Source organism: Suncus etruscus, chromosome 8 (genome assembly GCF_024139225.1).
Source record: "Suncus etruscus isolate mSunEtr1 chromosome 8, mSunEtr1.pri.cur, whole genome shotgun sequence".
Lineage (NCBI taxonomy): Eukaryota > Metazoa > Chordata > Mammalia > Eulipotyphla > Soricidae > Suncus > Suncus etruscus.
The window spans coordinates 108,860,017-108,880,982 of record NC_064855.1 but is presented as its reverse complement, the minus strand read 5'-3'; the positions used below and the strand labels follow the sequence as shown (position 1 = coordinate 108,880,982).

The 20,966-nt window shown below is 35.8% G+C and overlaps 1 protein-coding gene across 1 annotated transcript in view; it reads right to left on the bottom strand.

Moving 5' to 3' along the window:
- GPC6 (glypican 6) overlaps positions 1–20,966 on the bottom strand; it is a 1,177,499-nt gene that overhangs the window by 1,084,820 nt on the left and 71,713 nt on the right. The window lies entirely within an intron of this gene.

The following is a 20,966-nucleotide window of genomic DNA, read 5'->3' as shown; positions in this document are numbered from 1 at the left end:
TTTCCTCTTAAAAATAAGATTTTAGAGCATGTGTTCAGCTTCTGAAATGTTAAGACACCTTGAAGAAAGGCACGGAATATAAAAACTGAATAAACATGAAGGAATTCATCAATATAAACAGTATTGTGATAAAATATCAGAGAATTATGTATACTTAGTATCCACTTAGATTGACTATATGTTATACTGTATAATATAATGGGTGATTTGAACTTCATATCACATACATTTTAAAAAGGTTAATAACATGTACAACTAGTTATTACTATCTGGAGAAACATCCGCTTCTAAATAATGAGTCCTGCCTGTATTTGAAGGGAGAAAGGGAATGATACTGGACAAGTTATTTTCAAAATGGATGTATGTTTGAAAGGAACATTTATCCTGTAAAGTTGAGTAAAGAAACCATATAGTGAATTGCTCATTCAGTCTGGCTATTATATTTATTTGGAGTATCAAATATTTGACCTACAGCATTCAAAATAAGTATATCAATAAAAATAAATGAAAAGAGAGAGATATTACTTCTGGAAAATTCTGATCCAGAGGCAGGTAGGGGATATGATGGGAAGGAAACTAGGGACATTGGTGGCAGAAAATGTGCACTGCTGAAGGGTGGAGTACACTGTATGACTGAAACTCGATCATGAACAATTTTGTAACCCTGGTATTTAAATATAGTAGTAAAAAGAGAAATGTCCAAAAATAAATATATCAAATAGATTCCATAATTCAAAGCACTCATTACTCTAATATTTTATATGCTTACATAAGAAACCAAAAACACTTTTATTCCAAAGATTATAAAAAAATCAACAGGTATTCCGGAGTGGTGGCTCAAGCAGTAAGGTGTCAGCCTTGCTCCTGCTAGCCTAGGATGGACTGTGGTTCAATTCCCCTGCATCCTATATGGTCCCGCAATCTGGGAGCATTTTCTGAGCTCATAGCCATGAGTGATCTCTGAGAATCATTGGGTGTGACCCAAAAGAACAAACAAAAAAATCAACAGATATTTTTCATGCAAAACATACCCATAAAAAACCATTTCTGATTTAATAATAAATTATCATCTACAAGCCTTCTTAAAAATTAGGCCCGAAGAAACTGTGGTACATATACACAATGGAATATTATGCAGCTGTCAGGAGAGATGAAGTCATGAAATTTTCCTATACATGGATGTACATGGAATCTATTATGCTGAGTGAAATAAGTCAGAGAGAGAGAGAAAAACGCAGAATGGTCTCACTCATCTATGGGTTTTAAGAAAAATGAAAGACACCCTTGTAATAATAATTTTCAGACACAAAAGAGAAAAGAGCTGGAAGTTCCAGCTCACCTCAGGAAGCTCACCACAAAGAGTGATGAGTTTAGTTAGGGAAATAACTACATTTTGAACTGTCCTAATAATGAAAATGTATGAGGAAAATGGAGAGCCTGTCTAGAGTACAGGCGGGGGTCGGGTGGGGCGAAGGGAGACTTGGGACATTGGTGATGGGAATGTTGCACTGGTGATGGGTGGTGTTCTTTACATGACTGAAACCCAAACACAATCATGTATGTAATTAAGGTGTTTAAATAAATTAAAAAAAAAAGTTTAAAAAATTACTTAAAAAAATTGGAAATTGCAGTTTTTAAAGCTTGAACACTATGCCTTTCTTCTACTTTTGTTTATATTTGGCGATATATATTACCTTTAATATTTGTTTTCATAGCAATCTATTAGTCCAATATGTATATTGTTAATGATAATTATTGAGATATCAAAAATAAATGATAGTAGCTAAAGATGAATTAACATCATTGAAAAATATGGTAGCTGATTTATAAGTATACTTAAAATTCTTGTAAAACAAAAATCTCAAGGTCTGGTTCTTCATAAAATTTGACTTCTATCCTAACTTTAAGTTAATGTTAACTTCTAGCATAATAAATATATTGAATTTTATTTAAAAAAAATTAGGCCCGAGTTTTGTTCATTTGCTTTTGTTTTGTTTTTGTTTTCTAATGGGCAGAGCAATAGCATTTGAGCATTTGCCTTGCAAGTGGCAAACATAGGTTTGATTCCTATTGTCCCATATGGTCCTCTGATAACCATCAGGAATAATCTCTGAGTGTAGAACCAGGAGTAATACCTGAACACCTCCAGGAATGCTTCCTGAATGCAGAGCTAGATGTAAACACTGAGCAATGCTATGTGCGGCCTAAAATAAAACCAAAAATTTTAAAGTGTAGTAGGAAGAGTAAACTTTTAATTTGGGTGTGCCAGTTAGAATAGGTCATTGAATTTACAAAAACTAATGCATACATAAAAATATTGTAAAGGAAAGAATTAATGTATGTAAATTTAAAGTTGGGTTACTTGGGGTATGTATCTTTAAGACCACATTCAACTGTGCTCAGAAGGATCTACTCCTAGCCCTGAGGAGCTAAGAGAGGATCACTCTTTACAGGTTTGCAGAACCACGTGGAGTGCTGAGAAATCAAACCCAAATTGGCCGGGTGGAAGGCAAGAGTCCCATCAGCTGTACTATATCTCTCTGGAACCAAGATTACTTAATATGAAAATAAAATGTAAACAAATGTTAATTTATACTGAAGTAAGAAAGGATTAAAGGAAGGAAGGAAGGAAGGAAGGAAGGAAGGAAGGAAGGAAGGAAGGAAGGAAGGAAGGAAGGAAGGAAGGAAGGAAGGAAGGAAGGAAGGAAGGAAGGGAGGGAGGGAGGGAGGAAGGAAGGAAAGAAAAAAGGGAGGGAGGAAGGAAGGAAGGGAGGGAGGGAGGGAGGGAGGAAGGAAGAAAGGAAGGAAGGAATGGAGGGAGGGAGGGAGGGAGGCAGGGAGGGAGGGAGGAAGAAAGGAAGGAAGGAAGGAAGGAAGGAAGGAAGGAAGAAGGAAGGAAGGAAGGAAGAAGGAAGGAAGGGAGGGAGGGAAAGAGGAAGGGAGGAAGAAAAGAAGGAAGGGAGGGAGGGAGGGATGGAGGAAGGAAACAAGGAAGGGAGGGAGGGAAGGAGACAAGAAAAGAAAGAGGAAAAAAATTGCAAAGTTTAATTGTAAATTATAGCAGCCTATTGAAATAAATAAGATGAGAAGAGAGCTAAAATGTTCAACATTCACAATGGTTCTCAAATCACCTAGAAATACTCTGAGCACTTTTTCTAATCAAATACTAATTACTGCTATATTTACTTTCTCTTTAAATAAACATGACAATTTCTCCTCTCTACATCATTATAAGACTAAAACAATTTGGCAATTCTAAAATTCTACATGAAAAAAAGTGACTAAAGTGTAAGGTAAGATTGCTTGAAGGTTAATTGATCTTTAGGACTTTTGTTTGATTACATCTTGACAGAGAGATCAGTAAGAAAGAAAACTGAAAGTTGCAACAAGATTAAGTAAAACAAACTCTGGAATGAGTGAATAGGAGGTAATGTTTTCAAGATTAGGGGGAAAAAAAGAGTAAAGAATTGAAATATCGAAGTGAGAAAGGAAAAAGTGATAGCTTTAAATTAAGGGCCAGAGATGTAGACAATAGTTAGGGACTTGTCTTGCTAACAGTCAACCTGTTTTCAATACCTGATGGTTCCCTGTGTGCTACTAATAGTAATCCATGAAAGGAGACAAGAGCAAGCTCTGCCCAGTGTGCCCCAACCCTACAGCCCCAACTCCTACAAAGGAGAGCAATTATATCTTTACAATAAATTATTGACATGATTTTTCATGGATACTCTACAATGGGAGCTTTTGGGAAGCTGAGAGAAAATTTTGTCTATTATAATGACAGTCATACTGTACTTGGAATAGGATGAATGAGAATAAAACACCATGTACAACTTATTCAAGATATTGGCACCATGAAGAATGACCTCACTTTAAGCACAAAAGACTACCACATGAAGGTACACTGCAAGCCTTTGTCTTCCTATTTGTTGCGTCTGACATTGGTCTTTATTATTGCACAGCAAAATCTTTAAACTTCCAAGACTCATAAAACTTCTACCTATAATGTAGATCATTTTACTGCTAATAAAATATGACATAAGCCTTCTTGAATGTTCGTAGACAATGGATTTATTTACTCTTTCATTATCTAACAAATAGAAGTGTCATGGGAAATATGTAACTAAAATTTTATTTTCTTTCACTCTTCATTTTTTTAGATTTACAATAAACAGAGAGAGAAAATGTAAATAAGATACAGTTTTAGATGGACACCTAACTTTTTCAGGAAATTAATTTCCATTAAAACATCTCTGCTGATAGCTTATCGAGGTTGGGTGAAATCCTGGAACACAAATAATGAAATAGTAATGAAAGTATTGATGACATAGTTCTAATCTTCAATATCATACTTCAATAATATGCTTCACTTCAAGACAATGCATTTATACTCTGCATTGTAAGCCATTTTACCTGCTACATGTCTAGTAATCTTAAAATTTTCAAAAAATGAGATAAATACCTATTTGACATCAAAACGAATTAAATTATGCAACTCATCAACTTAAATCTTAATTTTAGCCTACTCCTAATTCAATCGTAAGGAAAAACTAACTTCAACAATTATATAATTATAAGCATTTACTCTACTTATGATTTCTTCCAGAAGCCAACAGTGACTAGTGACTTAGTTATCAAATTGAGTCATGTGTCATCAATTATCTTGTTTCTAGTAGGATTCAAATCTGAAGAAAAAGTAAAATAAGGTTGTTTTCTTTGTGGTGAGCAAGGTTTAACCACAAAGCCTACGACATTTAAGTTTTACAGGAGGCAAAGTAATCAATTCAGCTGTAGTAATTTTAGAAGGTGTGTAACAAGAGACAAAATAAAATGATCATCTTTAGGAGAGGAAATATTATTGGCAATTTTATCAAGTCTTGTAGATTCTCTCTAACATGTGCAAACACAGATACATTATTGGCAAGGTCTTTGAATCAAAATCTGCACTTCTAAGTTCAGGTGACTGTAAAGCAATGTTATATCCACTTCCTGATATTACTCTACTTAACAACAGAATATAGAATAACTCTAATAAATTCTTGGTTGTTTGGGGGGAATTATATATTTTATCAGGATATATATTTTAGATGACACCTACTGATTTTACTACTTTTGAAAACGACATATAGCCTTTATATAAAAAACAACATTTTAAAGGCATTTTACTTTTCACATTTTAACTTCATTAAATTATACTTTTTGATATCTACTAACTTGATTACTTTTGAAAATGATATTTGCCCTTTATATCAGAAGAACATGTTAAAGGCAAAATTAATTACAAGAATTCATTTTTGCATTCTTCAATTTTTTTTTGTTTTTGCTGCATTGTTAACTTAAAAATTGAGTACAAAAACACACTTTTTAAACTTAGTGGAAGAATAAACTAGTTTTCTATTTTACTAAATTTATTCTGACTAAAAAAGGTAGAAATGAATAAATGAATGTCTGGTGCTATACCTTCTTCCGATAACTGCTTGGGGAAGTTTTCTTTACATTTAAATGAATTTTAATGAGACTAAAGGAAATAATAATACAGAGATTTTCTAGGAGAAAATACGAGAAGGTAAAATTGAGTGAACCAGCCTAGAGAAATCAGTAACAAGTAGTTTAGGAAAACACACCCCAAAAAAAGGTATTCTATGATCAAAACATTTAATTTTTTTGTTTGCAAAATTAACACATTTTGCCTTACAAAATTCTGCCTTACTTTGCCTAAATCTAGACCTCATCCAATCTACTTATGCCTTCTAACATGGCACTAATGAGATTGTGGTACAAGTTTCTAAAGATAGAAACTAAAAATTTAGAAATTTTAAAATATAGTTTTGGTTTTTGTTATATTTGAGAACATATCTGTAGTTAACAGAGTTAAAAACCTTATCATTTTGTTTATGACTTGTATGTTTTTCAATGAAAGGCACTTTAGGGTGAGTAATATTGAGCTCACAGAAGAATAAATTCCCAAACCGTGTATATTATAACCAAATATACACTGTATTTTAAAAACATTTCCCCAGTATTGTATTCCCTGATATGAAACTGAGGGTCTGAGATGATCTCTATCCTAGCAAGACAATAAGCCTAAGTCAGGGCATTTACATTGGCCTGGCATTAAACACCATTCATTACACAACTATTGTCTCCCTAATGAGGCCTTGCCCTATTAGTGAGACTGAAAAACATCTCTATCTTCCTCTATGCAATTGATTTTTTTTTCTTTTTAATGAGAGTAAAGTCAATGAACAAATGGAAGAGAAATAAAAGTACAAACCAAACCAAGATGTAGAAAGCCTTCCATCCTGAAGATGCTGTTAGTGGATGATAAAGAAATGGTCAAAGAGAACTCCCCAGAAAAAAAAGTGATGTTTCTTTCCATTTCCCCTCATCACTTATCTATACAATGCTCAGAACAAAAAGAATGTCCCTCCATTCACTGCAAAGTAACAACACTTCTGTAAATCAAATGCTTCCATATGTACAATCATTGGCTGGATAGATCACATTAAAATCCATTAGAAGGAGTCCTACATTAGAAGGAATTAGAAGAAATCCTATATTCTCTGATCTTAGAAACTCTCATTAAATATGCTCATTCTTTCTTGCTCTTCAGTTGGGTGCAGAGATTTTTCTTAAAGCATTCTCAACTACTAACCTGGGAAAGTAACAACAACAACAAAAAACTAAAAAACATCCACTATGCAGAATAGGAAATGCTATTACATCCACTTATTATTTTTCCTCTTGTGTCTCTTCCCAAAAGACAATGAATACAATCTTCTTCATAGAAACACATTTCTTAAAATATGTTCCCTGGACATTTTGTTTTCTCTTGCTCACCCTCTTTCAGATTTTATGGGTTAAACTTGAAAAGTCAAACTATAAAAACAAAGTGCAGTCGATAAATGGTTATCTTCAAATAGGAGCTCATGTATTCCCCTTTGAAAAACACAAGTAAAGTCAGCAAAAATAAGTTCTCTGTTTGATATAAATGCATATTTTCAGATGACCTGGAGATTATACAATTGGTATCAAAACAGATCTATTATAAATGAATGTATATGTATATATGGAGGTTTTAGACAATCTGCAGTAACTGGTTATTCTCCCAAACTTTTGTTTATAAGCTTCTTCTAAAGTGAAAAGTTGTAGGGAGATAGAAACAGACATGAATAGTGTGAATAATATCATCGAGAAGAAAAATATCTAGTCAGCTCTACACAAATTAACAATCTTTATTAATCAGCTTTTTAACTACATTTCTGCAGCTCAAAGTAGGAATAATGCTGTCTTTCTCTCTCTCTCCCTCTCTCTCATTGTATCAACATTTATTTTGAACCTCATTCAATTCTGGTGCAATTTACAATCTGAGAAGCTCTGCCTCAGATCTCTCAGCCCCAGAAATCATTTTCAAAGAGCAGCTCAGCTAATCCAACATTACATACTACCTGTACAGACGGAGCAGCCACTCCAAATTTCCATGCATTAATCTCTTTCTCCCATGCTTTGGAGATTTTTTTTCCTGTTTAATGACAACAGAGTGAATGACAAACAGAATGAAAATGTAAATAAAACCTCAAACCCAGAGATATTGTACAGTGGTCAGTTGTTTGTCTTGCATATTTTTACCTTGGTCTATCCCCAGCACTTAATATAGTTCCCTGGGCATAGCCAAGAGTGACTCCTGAGTGCAAAGTCAGGAGCAAGTCGTGAACATTGCAGATGTTACTCACCATGCCCCCCCAAATTGAAACAACAAACAAAAGCTGCAAATACCCCCAAAGTAAGAACCATGTTGGGTGGCTTTCCTCGTTCTTCCTAGTGATGAGTTGGAAGAATAAAATCATTAAAAATAAAAATAACTATATATAATGACAATATGGGTATACCTCTGCTCTTTCTCTTTTATCACCACAACTACAGCAAGACTGTCTTTCAGACTTCGAAAACTCATCTTCTCCATAAAAGTTTTGATTCTCGCAAAACACAACTTACTTTTCTATTTCTTTCAAATTAATTGTATCTCACCTACACTGCCACCAGATTGCTGTTTCAAAAATACGGTTTCCAGACTCTCGCCCACTCATGTTTCCATCTTACTTTAAGTTATTTTAGGGTCTGTCAAAGTCTAACAAATCCAGAGAAGTAACTGAGTACATCCACTGCTTACTCCTCCAGCATCCTTACTCCGTTTCACTTAACATTTTTAAGCATTTCATAGTCTAGGTTTTCCCAAGCAGAAGCCATCTTTTTGGGTTCACCAAGAATTCTTAACACCTCAATGCAAGTGAGGAAGGAAAAAAGAGAGCATAGAAGAAAGGAAGGAAGAGAGAAAGGGAAGAAGGAAGGAAGGAAGGAAGGAAGGAAGGAAGGAAGTAAAGAAGGAAGGAAGGAAGGAGGGAGGGAGGGAGGAAGGAAAGAAGGAAGGAAGGAAGGAGGGAGAGAAGGAAGGAAGAAGGGAGGGAGGGAGGGAAGGAAGGAAGGAGGGAGGGAGGGAGGGAAGAATGGAGGGAGCGAAGGAAGAAACGAAAGAAGGAGGGAGGAAGAGAAGGAAGGAAGGAGGGAGGGAGGGAAGGAAGGAAGGAAGGAGGGAGGGAGGGAAGAATGGAGGGAGCGAAGGAAGAAAGGAAAGAAGGAGGGAGGAAGAGAAGGAAGGAAGGAGGGAGGGAGGGAAGGAAGGAAGGAGGGAAAGAAGGTAGGAAGGAGGGAAGGAAGGAAGAAGGGAGGGAGGGAGGGAAGGAAGGAAGGAGGGAGGGAGGGAGGGAGGGAGGGAAGAATGGAGGGAGCGAAGGAAGAAACGAAAGAAGGAGGGAGGAAGAGAAGGAAGGAAGGAGGGAGGGAGGGAAGGAAGGAAGGATGGAAAGAAGGTAGGAAGGAGGGAAGGAAGGAAGAAGGGAGCGAAGGAAGGAAGGAAAGAAGGAGGGAAGAAGAGAAGGAAGGAAGGAAGGAGTGAGGAAGGAAGGAAGGAAGATACATTTTGCCAGAAGATAAGTGAGCACTGAAATTTGGTCTGCTAATGATAAATTAGATCATGGATAGGTTGAAGTTTTTCTTTAGTCATTTATGAAGGAAAATGAACAAACTCAATGGCAATAAGTTTCTGAATATGTGAGTGTAAGATTCTCTACCTTAGCTGTTTTACACTGGGTGACTTCATTATTCTTAAACAGACTGTCCATTATAAGCACAAATTATCACCCTATGGAACTTTGACTGACTAGATACTGACCTGAAAATTAATAATCAAGTCTAAAAGAGAAAAAAATTAATGAACCTTTTCACTTATAACCAGCAGGGTGCTGATTAGGGGAAAAATGTAAAACCATTGCAACATTTTTAAAAATTACTATTGTTAAAATAGAAACTAGCTGAAAAATCAACGTGAAACATAATTCTTTACCTATACCAAAGGAAAAAATAACCCACTCCTTTCCCTGACACAAATATTGGTTATTGGAGACCAAATTAAAATGGCAAAGTATTAGTAGTTGAAAAGAGATCTGGGGCCGGAGAGAGAGCATGAAGGTAAGGTAATTGCTTTGCATGCAGAAGGATGGTGGTTCAAATCCCAGCATCCCATAAGGTCCCCTGTGCCTGCCAGGGGCGATTTCTGAGCATAGAGCCAGGAGGAACCCTTGAGAGCTGCTGGGTGTGACCCAAACCTCTCCCCCAAAAAAGAAAGAAAAAAGATCTATGAAATGTAATTTTAAAATTTAATTAAACTTTAACCAACGAACTGAATGGTGTATGGCATGTTTTCCAAAATAAGTCCTATATATTTAAAGTATCCTACATCATAAAAATTAGAAACTTTGCATGAGTATATATGTGTGTGTATATATATATATATTTGTGTACATATCCATACATATATTCTTTTTAAAAATATTTTCAATTTTTTTCAATGTAACTTGTTAGCATTTACAAACATCATATTAGCTTCATTTAAACAATATCTATTAATCCATACATTTTAAAACCCAACGCATTTACGAAAGCACTTTAAGGGCCCGGAGAGATAGAACAGTGGCGTTTGCCTTGCAAGCAGCCGATTCAGGACCTAAGGTGGTTGATTCGAATCCCGGTGTCCCATATAGTCCCCCGTGCCTGCCAGGAGCTATTTCTGAGCAGACAGCCAGGAGTAACCCCTGAGCACCGCCGGGTGTGGCCCAAAAACCAAAAACCAAAAAAAAAAAAAAAAAAAGGAAGCACTTTAAGATGAAGTTAAAACTATGTCTGGAAAGAAAGGCACAATCTGGGGCTGGAACGGTGGCACAGAAAAGTAAGCTTCTGCTTTGCCAGCATTAGCCTCAAACAGACCGTGGTTCGATCCCCCTGTGTCCCATATGGTCGCCCAAGCCAGGAGCGATTTCTGAGCACATAGCCAAGACTAACCCCCTGAGCGTCACCGGGTGTACCCCCCCCCAAAAAAAAAAAGAAAGGCACAATCTTTCAACTCAATTTTTCTGGAAAAATTAGTGAAATACTGTATTAAGGTAATGAACAGTATTTGCTCTGACAAGAATTTGATTTCATGGGTCAAACATACCATTTTTCTCTGGAAAACTTTACACTTTTTTTTAGATTTAATTAATGCCTCTCTTTCCCCTTTGCTTAGATTTTACCCAAGCTTCCTGACATTATAACTACTTGAGATACATAGATTTATCAGGACAAAGCCAGGAAGTAAGTTCTGTTTTCTTCTGCAATTTGAGTTGACTCTTGTCTTACACTTGTACTTTTCTGAGATTTCTTTTCCTGCTGAGTTCCATTCTGCCATGGCATACTCTGTATACAATATATCCTGTCTTCTGCAGATTCCCTGGTTACATAAAACATACTTTTAACTGAAAAGGGGCTATTATTATGCCTACATTTCCAACATTTCATAATGTTCTTGGCTTTTGTCATTGTTAATTAGATTATGTTCTAAAACTAAATCATGTGTCCTTCATTTCTGAAACCTTTATCTTTTATATTTTTCTTTCACTATTCAATAATCTTCATGAAAAGACTCTCACTTACATATTATGTGCTCTGATTATATATTTCCTAGGATAATCCTTCATAGACAAACCCTTGTGTTAACTCACTTTATTCTGCTTTCAGTATTGAAAATATGCATTTTTGTTCTTCAATCATTTTGCTATTTTTTAGATTTTTAAAAATAACTACTTTTAAAAACCATAGCTTACAAGGTTGTTCATAATACAGTTGCTTTTATTCCAATTACAAAGTTGTTCATTATTGAGTTTCACTCATACAGTGTCCAACAGTCCTTCACCAGTCCACATTTCCTGCCACCAATGTCCCTAGTTTCCCTCCCACCCTCCCCATGCCTGACTTTATGGAAGACATTTTTCTTCTTTCTCTCTTATTTCTCTCTTTTGTTGTTATACACCAGAAAAATCACATTTTACTTTTACTTTTACCTTTTCTAAGTCAATTAACACAAGTACCCTTAGTTTAGTCAACACTGACCCTCTGGTAATTTATGTTAAACTCTGGCTACAAAAAAAAAAGTGGCAGGGAAAGCAGCAGATAGAGAAGCTTAGCTGGCTCAGTAAGATCCAGAAAGCTGCTCAAACCCTTTGGCCAAATACACTCTCTCCTGTGATTCCTTCTGGTTGCTTATGCACAGCTCCTTGTGAACATGAATACAGTGAATACCACAAACTGAAAGTGACTGAAAGCAAGCTGCAAGAGGCAGCCATCAACCCCTAGGAAATCAGACAATCAGTGAGCCTTACAATTAACCCTACCCTACCCTATCTCTCTCTCATTCTCTTTTTAGACAATGTAGTTTTTAAGACCATTGCTGAAGAGGTAACATGCATATCACTTCACCCTTTCAGCACCCACATCTTGTCCAGAGTGATAATTTTCAACTTTGTCACAGTGGTCTCCTCTCCAACTTAACCACACTTCTCACTAACTAACTGGCAACAGCACTCTTTTCTTCAGAAATGCATAATCATATTATGCTAAGCCAAGTTTCTATTTGTTTATTTTAGCCATTTTATTAAATTAAGTTTCTCTAAGATTCCCTCGTTAGTCTTTGCCTCTATAGTACCTACTATTTTCTTCTTGGAACCTGCTTTGAATATTAGGGATTCTTATATAAGTGAGAGAGAAAATGATGACAGGGGATACTAATGGGCAGTGCCTATTGGCTGATAGTTTACCATGAAGATAAATAGGGAGACATCTGATATTCAAATATTAAAATGATGTATATATTTTCTATATAAAATTTTTTTTCAGTAAACATCTTACAGATTTACTGTTTGGAAAGTAAAGGAGAGTATGTCAATACTATTGGGGAAAAGGAACAGAAGTAAACTGAAGACACCCAAAATGGAGACATAACTCTCAGTTCTGCATGGTATTCTTCAGGCTAAAATTGCCCTAGTTCAAGGTCTCCATAGAATCAATATTATCAATGCACTCAAGGAATCAGTGGTTTGTTCACTGAGCAGTAAAGACAAGAACTATAAGAGATTCTATTCAGGACTTGGGCAAATCCCATCCTGGTATATACCCATATTTCATTTTCTACTTTAAAATGCCTCTAAATATCAGAACTTCTCTCTTCCAAGGTTCTGAAACACAACCATGGTTCTTGATATCAGCACCTCTATTGCAAGCATTATGTATTCAACTCTAATTTTGTAATGCTCCCTTCACATGTTATTATCCAGATATTGTGGCATATCAACCCTAAGGGAATCCATTCCACATCACTTTGCTCACACGTTGTTCTGTCCTATTTATTCCCTTTCTTTGCTTTCAGTGAGGTAACCAAGAGAAAAGTAGTTGGTTTAACAGGAATCCCACAATATTATCTTCTATGTCAGAAAGCACGTTAAATCTAATGAAATTAAATATATGAAACTTATTACAGAAATGAGTGGCCTGACTCACATTACTCATTAACTCTGCTAACTTCAAATAGTAGTTTATTATTGGGCATTAGATAGAGTATCACACATATCACATTACACAAGAAAAATTAACAATCACCAAAGAGGCTGAATTGATGATGAGGTCTCTGATGTAGACTGACCCTTAAATTTTATTTAGTTATTGGCAAGGGTGGGGGTTTCCAAGTGAGCGGCTCTTTCCTTCTTGTCCACTTTCTGCAATTCATATGACCAAATCAGTCAATCATCTACAAAACCCAGAGAGCTATTCCATCTCCCTGATGTCCATCAGAAATTTCTAGGTTAGTCTTCTCTTGTGCAATGACAATGTCACATCAGAGCGAAACTCAGTGACAGAAAGACATGTTTGATGGGACCAAAAAACATGCCCATGACAAAAAGCATTAAGATAAAATGGATTTTCATGCCATTTATTGTTTATTCCTCCGTGCCCTCCATATCTTCATAAAGAAATCTCTGAGAGCATTCTGTCACAGCAGGCAGCCTCACTATTAGCAGAAGCACTGTCAAAGGACAGACTTCCATTAAAAAAGGCTAGTTCTAAAATAGTTCATGTAGGATTTTTATTTTAGTTCTTTAAATCACATTGTATTGACTTATCATTACTTTACAATGCTGTACATTTTGGGAGCACAAAGTCATACCTCTCAAGGAATATCAGATTTACACTAACTAACACACCAATGTGCCAACACTGCTAATACTGTATTTCATTCAGGGTCCAATTAAGTCCACTCACTGCATTTCACTCTCCACTGGTAATTTTCATAAAAACAACTGACAATACCCTATAATTCATTTTACTGTTAAAGTCAATAAAAATATTAATGGAGAGGACAGAGAGGGTGAACATTGACTCTGTAGAGATTTCCTGTCTTTCAAATTAAAAGCTTTTATAAATCCAACTCAGTGAAAGAAAAGAAAACAAATTCAAAAATTAATAAATAAATAAAAACCAACAACAAAAAATGAATATCTCATAAAAGCTTTAGGCTTCATCTGACCAAAAGTTGTGTACAGTTTTCATTGATTCAGTGACCACATCCTGTGTATTCAAAATATGACCTAGTCATCAAAAAGAAAGACATCAACTATAAATAAAAAATAAGGCAATTTTGTGGTGTTGCACAAAGGGATAGGAGGTCATCAGCTCATCAGAGCTCAGTTTTCCCACCAAATTTCCAAATATAAGTTCAAAATAACTTAATAACATCTGTGATTCCCTCAAAATGTCCATTGAGTTGACCAAATATTTTTTATTATAATACATGCTTAGAAATATTAGGAAATTTAGTATCTGCCATTTTTATTTTTAATAAAAAAGTTAATCAGAAGCCAGTTAAAATCTAATTTGATTTCTATTTCTGAAAGCAGGCTCACATATATAAACAACCCTATGAATATATTAAAAGAGAGTTAGTTTTAATACACGAAGGACAAGATCAGGGACCACCTCTTCCATTATATTTCTAAACCTCCCTAACATTCATAATACAGGTTGCCTACTTGGAAGTGCTGTCAAAATTGACTTACTAATGAGAATGACTCAAAGTACTAACACAGTTTACTCCTCCAATGTCAACCAGATAATGAAAGCTTAAGCACTCAGTGCATTTATATTGGAGAAATTAAATAAAAAACAAGGTACATTAATAGATGTATGCTGAGCAATAAAGCAAGACTGGAGAGATAGGACAGCAAGTAGGGAATTTTTCTTGCCTGTGGCCAACTGGGGGTCTCATCACTGTACCCCAATTCTGGCATCCCTTCAGGTATCCAGGGCACCACCAGGAAGATTTCTGAATTCAAAGCCGGGGATGGCCAAGAAAAAGGGAAAAAAAGAAACAAGCATGTAAGATATAAATTCCTAATATCTGGATCAGTTTTTTGTTTTTACTGATTTTGAGGAAAAAGGTTCACCTCCCTGATTTAATAATGCAAAGTATGTACTCTAAGATAATGTTGATCTTTAAAAGATTTTGGCCAATTAAAATCTATAAAGCCTAGCTTAAAATGGTGCTCATGAAAGTGCTCTTTTGTTTTCATAGTTATTGAACATTTGCAAATAATTAATTTCTTTTAGAAGTTGCTGTTTTCCAATAAAGACAATGATAGTTTTTTTCCTCTATTTCCTAAAGCAAGTTTTTACATGATCTTTAACAGCATTCATCAGATCAAACTATAATTTGTTTTTATGTGCTCCTATAACACTTGATCTTGTCTCTTTGGGGTCAGGGAAATATTAGGCCCTTTGTGTCTCAAATACCTGGCCTGGACTGTGAAAAATAGACCATAAAGAGATAATGGCAATATCTATGTATTCAGCAACCAGGATTGAATGTTGAATTTATTTCTGTGTTTGGACAATGGACCACCTTAAAGCTTTTTTCCTTGAACTTTTAATGGCCTGGGGCATGAGGAAAAACACCCACAGTTTCCCACTGACATAACTTCAATCGTCTGGAGATTGAAGCTTAGAGGAAGCTGGTTTTAAAAAGGGATCTAAAAATGAAATTCAGTGTAATTACAAAAGTACACTATGCATGTAGATAAAGAAACAACCAAGCTTATTCAACATTCTAAGTCTCAATTTAAAAAAAAAATGAGTCTTTTGTAGAAGAAACAGTTCAATGAGTTGCATGCATGCCTTGAACTTGACAGGCTCTACACAGGTTCTCATTTCCCACTTGTCCTACCACTGGCACTAGAAGTAATCCCTCCAAGCACAGAGTCTTGAGGAGACACAGAACTTCCAGGCATAGCCCTGAAGCAAAAACAAATCTTGACAATGAATTGAATTAAAAGTTACATCATAATTAAAATTACATCATATCTATTTTGATAATGAAAACAGCACACTAGCACATGCATAAATGTTGCTCCTGATTTTGAGTTTCCTTTTTTTTTTTTCATGTGATTGTAGTATAGCTAGAGGTCCAGGAAAAGAAAATTTGTGAAAATCATTCATATGTGCTATCAACAGAGTGCTTACAGGAAAATGGCAAATTGAAAGGAGGACAATATTCTATTGTTTTATTTTTTAATTAATATATTTTTAGACATCATGGTTTACAAGATTGTTCATTTTTTTTCAGTTGAGTATTTTCAGTTACTGAAAAACTCCTGCCATCAATGCACCTATGTTCCCAGTTTCCCTCCCATCATCCCTCCTGCCCTCTCCCCTGCCTGCCTCTCAGGTAGACAATTCTCTCTCTCTCGCTCTCTCTCTCTCCCAATCTCTCTTCCTCTCTCTATCCTCTCTTTCTAATTTCTCTCTCTTCTCTCTCTCTTTCGCTCCCTCTCTGTTCCTCTCTCTCTCCCTCTTCTCTTCCTTTATATAGACACTGTGGTTTCCAATACTATTACTAAAGAGATATCATGCGCATAATTTTATCCCCTCAGGACCCTGTTCTTGTCCAGAGTGATCATTCCCATGGGAGAAAAATTCTCAAATCCTTAACACATCAGTTGTTAATAAAAAAACATTTAAAAAAAATCAGGATAAATGTTTTCTCGAATAAGCATTCTAATAATTTATAATACAAATATGTACATTTTTATATTTCCAAGTTAGACTTAGTTATACTTCTCAATTAATGAAATATACAAAATAAAAAATGCTTGGCTTAAATCTTAAATGTAATCATTTTAGTATCAACTGTTTCTGAATAGAGTTAAGCATAAATTAATGATTTATTGTATAAAACCTATTGTTTATAATTTTCAGTAAGAATATACATGTTTAGGGCCAGAATGATAGTACAAAAAGTAGGGCATGCAGCCAACATGGGACAGACCCAGTTTCAAACTCTGGCATCTCATATAGTCCCCAGAGCCTGCCAAGAGCAATAGTATTGCTAAGTAGAGAACCCGAAGTAACCACTGAGCACTCCAGGTTGTGACCCCAAACCCCCAAAATATATATAAACTTTAAAAGAAAAATAATGACTGAATCAAAATGTATTGGAGTTTCTACAAGAATATAAAGTCTCTTCCTCTATTAACCATTCAAAATAACCAAGATATCTCTTAACATCCTACAAACAAGTACAGGTCCTTATTATTTTAATCCAGTTATGCCAAAACCAATTTGGCAATAAAATCTGATGGCTTTCCAACAATTCCTAGCACTTTATTGAATCTTCTTACTGCCATGTCCTACATAAAGTTTCATAAACAGCTTCTCATTTTCAGTCTACACAATGTGCTTCCCTGTCTCCTACCTATTCAAGTTCAAATTCTCTCCTGAACTTCACTACCCTGCCTAAATGGATGGAATCACTATTTTCAGTGCATTTTCTTTGACAGCATAGAGTAGGACAGGCCTGGAATATTGTTGAGGCCAAACCCAACTTTGCTCAGACAATAACATACAAAACAAGTATATCTAGGTTTAAATACATCAGTTGCAATTACAGGTATCAGAGAACCACAACTCCAAAATCAGCGTCCAATTCACAATCCAAATTTAAGATGGACCCTAGTTTAAAATGCTCTCACTTTATAGAGTGAAAATTTTAAAATGCAATAGAACCATAAAAGGAATTTAAGCTTATATTAATGAACTGCTAAACACACACTATGTTCAGTAATAAGTAAACATGTTACCATAAAATTTAACATGCTTAGCAGAGACTATCAAATTGGTTCTGGATTTGTTTGGGGGTTTGTTTGTTTTTCATGTTTTGTTTTGTTTTTTTGGTTTTGGGGTGTGGGGTCAAACTCAGAAGGAATAAGAAGTTATTCCTGAATCTGTGCTCAGAAAAGACTCCTAGAAAAATCAGGGCTGCAGTACTGAATTAGGAAGCTGCTAATGGGTCAACAATTTGTAAGGCAAATGCCCTACCTGCTGTGGTATCACTGGATTTCAAAATGCATATTAAATATTTGCTTAAGTTACTGTGTTATGAGAAGTGGGGAAAAGAAATGACTAGGCAAAACCTAAAGCAAAAATAATCATTTTTCTGTAAATGCAGCTCAACTGTAACTGTTTATCTCTGAAGACACTGGAACTAATGACAATGACTTGTATTTGTAAAGAAAAATGTATTTAGGGAAAATTTTAGGAAGAAAAAAAGCTCAATTCTTTTTACAACTGGAACTGAAGGAATGATTTTGCTTCACCCAATTAAGTGAAACTTATAACTATAACAAAAAGCAAAAAGAATCTGAACCTATGTTAGCATGGTGGCCACACATGAGGTACAAAGCTTGATAGAATCATTAAAAATAATAAAGCATGTGCCTCTCAGAAAGAAAACATTGTTTTTGAAGAGAAATTTGGAGAATACAATGCAGATATTTCCCTCATTTATGTGTGTGTGTGTGTGTGTGTGTGTGTGTGTGTGTGTGTGTGTATAATGATTTGGGGCTACATCTGGTAATGTGCAAGGCTTATGCTTGATTCTGTGCACAGAGAACAGTTCTGATGGTGCTCCTGAAAAGATACTGGGTATGAACCCCGATTAGCTGCTTGCAAGAAAAGCAACTTATTCACCATATTATCTCTTCAGTTCCCATCTTTTGTTCTACTTGACATATATTTGTATATGAATAGAAAGTAGAGTAGAGACCTAGGCCTACCTCCCAGTTAGAGGGGGAAATTAGGGAGACACCTAGACCAATCAGATGCAAGACTACTATGTGATAGGATAGGTACATAGGGGACCACATATTCTAGCAGCCCTGGGGGTGAGGGAAGTGGATATGGGAGATACGACAAAAACGAAGGTGAAGAGAAGACAATTTGGTGATGGGAATCACCCCTGATGTTATGTAAATATTTAACTAAAATAATATTGTCAACATGTAAACCACTATGATCAAAATAAAAATTATATTAAAAAAAAGAAAACACAAATAAAATCCAAAAAAAAAAAAAAGAAAGTAGAGTAGAGACCTGAGAAATAGCACGGTGGAAGGGCATTTGCCTTGCATGCAGCTGACCCAGGAAGGACCTGGGTTCAATTCCCAGTGTTTCACATGCTCCCCAAGCCAGGAGCGATTGATTTCTAAGGGCGTAGCCAGGAGAAACTCCTGAGTGCCATCGGGTGAGACCGAAAAAGAAAGAAGGAAGGAAGGAAGGAAGGAAGGAAGGAAGGAAGGAAGGAAGGAAGGAAGGAAGGAAGGAAGGAAGGAAGGAAGGAAGGAAGGAAGGAAGGAAGGAAGGAAGGAAGGAAGGAAGGAAGGAAGGAAGGAAGGAAGGAAGGAAGGAAGGGAAAGAAAGAAAGAAAAGAGTAAGAAGAGGAGAAAGAAGAAAGGAAGGAAGAGAAAGAGAAAGAGAAAGGAAGAGAAAGAAAGAAAAAAGTAATCACAAGAAATCATTTATACTTGTTACACTGAAGCAGATCAAAAACTTCCTCTTCCCACAATATCATGTTTTAATATATTTCTACAGAATGCAAAGAAACTGTAAGCCAAACTGTTGGTTATCTCATAGTTCTGTTATGATCACTCTTTAGAAGTTAACTCTAATATATAGTAGGAACGTTACAAGATAACCTGTGAATTTGGTGGAAAAGATCTTCTTCAGGGATGGAGAGATAGCATGGAGGTAAGGCGCTTGCCTCGCATGCAGAAGGTTGGTGGTTCGAATCCCAGCATCCTATATGGTCCCCCGTGCCTGCCAGGAGCTATTTCTGAACATAGAGCCAGATGGAACCCTTGAGCACTACCGGGTGTGACCCAAAAACCAAAACCAAAAACAAAAAGATCTTCACTTCATTTCAGAATAAAATTTAATTCTTGAGAGTTGTCTGATGTAGAAATAATGGATAGGTACTACTTATCCTAAGAGTGGTCGGCAAGCCACGGCTCACGAGCAACATGTGACTTTTTACACTTTTTAATGTGGCTCCTCTATGCCGGGCAGCCTCTCCAGTAGTCAGGACTCTGCTCCTAGCCTCTGTCAGTGCATGCCCTGTGTGGCTTTCAAAATAAATTTCAATCGTGGTTTTGGCGAGATTTGGCTCAGTTGATTAAAAAAAAGGTTGCCCACCACTGCACAATAAACACTACTTCATTTCTGCATTTTTCAACATCAAATGTCTTATTGGTTCTTAGGTTTATCTTGTTGTTTGGTTGTTTGGTTACTCTTATTCTTGGGCTGTGTCAAATAAATTACCCTAAAGTTTAGTATGCCAAAAATGCAATAGCAAAGCAAATCTGCATAAATGAGAAAATAGATGTTTCAGAATCAAATTTATTTAGATGCAAAAAAGAACCTAAATTAGAGGTAATATGTGCTGACAATGGCAAGTTCAAATCTTAACTCCATTACTCAGAACACATTGCTTCTATATTAAATATGAAAATCATATCTACATTCATTATCACCTAATAATACCACAGACTAAATTAGGTTATTAGCTACATGGCAAAGATGGCTTCCATATGGTTTCTAGAGTCAAAGAGTATATCATTACAATCAAATTCATCAAGGGTGATAACCTTGTTTTCGCTGAGGTCCTTTTGGATAGTTGCACCATCATTTGTTGGCTTGGTTTGTGTAAGACTACAAGAAGAAGACATATATGCCTTATCCAGAACCAGGGCCAGACAATTATTATTTTATGGTCTTCATACAGAAAGCCATTACCCTCCACTACACTAAACTATCAACTGGGGAGTAAACCTATATGAACACATCCAATTTTGAAGAAAGCAAAATTTCACACTAGTATATGGAACAACTACTGAGTTCTTCTGCCAGCTAAGGGCTTCAAGGTGATCAAATAAATACACCATTCTTCATTTAACTTTCATGGTATTAGTAACAGAGACTTATTTCAAAATTGGATCAGTAACAAAATAATGACTTGACTTATGGTAGGATTCAATATTCTTTTTCTATTTCAGTCAAACTGATGGATTGATTTGCCACAGACTATTACAATACAGCAGAATGTAGGCATACAGTTATAGTGTTAGCTCTCAACTCAAAAGACCACATGACCCAATTTTTCCAATCTCCCTCCTTTTTTCTTCTGGAGCCACCATAAGTTCAACTACCTGTTGGAGTTA